The sequence below is a fragment of the Rhincodon typus genome, chromosome 27, assembly GCF_021869965.1.
Source record: "Rhincodon typus isolate 14 chromosome 27, sRhiTyp1.1, whole genome shotgun sequence".
Classification (NCBI taxonomy): Eukaryota; Metazoa; Chordata; class Chondrichthyes; order Orectolobiformes; family Rhincodontidae; genus Rhincodon; species Rhincodon typus.
The window spans coordinates 9,380,919-9,382,758 of NC_063358.1; positions in this window are offsets into that span (position 1 = coordinate 9,380,919).

Here is a 1,840-nt window from a genome sequence, read left to right on the forward strand (position 1 = left end):
GACCTAGGTCTCAGAGTTTAGAGATGAGTTTGTTTGAAATTATGGTGTTGAAGGCGGAACTGTAGTCAATATGTAGGAGCCAGATGTAGCTTGAAAGGTGCAGCAGGCTGTGATGCGAGATTGAGTGAGACAGGGTGCTCTCCCTCTAAACATTTTAAATTTCAAATTAGAAAATGGATCTGGTGGTCAGGTTACATGGGCGGGGGAACGGGAGTCCTTCTTCACTGTGGTTTACTATTGTACCCAGGGAGCCTTTTAACCCTGCTAGGATTGTTGGTTCCCCCAACTGGCCATCAGGAGCTTAATGCAGCTAAAATGTCCAACGCTCTGCTTCCCTTAATTGGTCTCAGGTGGCTCTTACCAAGTTGTGTCTGCTACCCTTCATCGAAGGTCATGGGGTTTTAGACCAGCTGGCATATCCCATTATTCTACTTCTGCAAAAATAGCTGAAAGGGACACTGGCCAGGGAGATTAATTCTAGCTCCCACCCACCTCCAATTTTAGCCTTAATCCAGCACAGGAGTTTCCAGTTTTGTTTTACACCACTGTTTGCTGATTTAGTCTATCACTGATGTTAATTGAGGAAAATTGAGTTTCTGCCCCTCAGAAAAAGGGTTCAGTGACTGATTTCTTCTTTGTCTTGTCAGGTGATCTATTTTAAAAATTTTAGTTGGAGGAGATAAAGGTGGGAGTAATTTATTTATGTGAACCATACATCATGTTACTGTAACTGTTTTCTGTGACTAACCAATATCGGGTATTTGACTCCTATTTAAGGATCTTTTTTAAAGTCATTTTGATTGTTATTAAAACAGTTGTTGGGGGCTGCAAAGTCCTGATGTGGTTTTACTATTGATAACAGTAAAACGTCAGGGCCCAAAAATCAAAGTTTATTGGAGAAAATCAATCTTTCTTTTGAATGTCATAAATGGATATAAATACGCTCATGTTCCATGACAGACTATTTCTAACAGGAAAATATATTTTGATGTTAACAGGTGCATTGTTAACTAATGAAATCTGTAGTTAAAGAAGTACATGACCATCTTGAAGCACAAATGTTTTTAAAGTTTTTTCAATACAAACTTTTTCAAAGTTTTTAAAAATATTTTCAATTAATTGTATACATTATATTGCAATGTATTCATCTCGTAAACATCTTATTATCAAAACTTTTTAGAAACTTCATTTTGTACATTTTTGTTTCCAAATGTATCATCATGTCATAATGCTTGCAAAGAACATTCTGTGACCCTTAGTCAAATACAGATCCAACATTCCACATTTGTCTGCCAAAACTGTATACCACCATTGGGCTGGAGTATCTTGCCACATTTAACTGAAAACTATTTCTTGGCCTTGGTATCTACTCTTGCCTCTCTACAGGACTTTTAGTCTTTGTATCTAAGTCACAGATTTCCTGACTCCTCCAATGATACTACTGATAATAGGGTGGGGTTGGTTGAGTAAAAATTAACCACATTAGAGATTAGGTAGTTTTTTAGGGGTGAGTCTGTTTGCTAATTATTGCACAGTGTTCAGTTCCATTCACAATTTCTGAGGAAGCAGTTCACGTCAGCCTACAACAAGACCGATAACTTTGACGTTTAGGTTAACAATAAGATAATGGACATATGAATAACACAAAGCACAACCCCTAACTTTCAACACCTGTGTTTTTCATCAATGACCAGAGGTTTAACCAGACAATGTGAATAGGAGATAGTAGGAACCGCAGATGCTGGAGAATCCGAGACAACAAGGTGCAGGGCTGGATGAACACAGCAGGCCAAGCAGCATCATAGGAGCAGAGAGGCTCTGCTCCTATGATGCTGCTTGG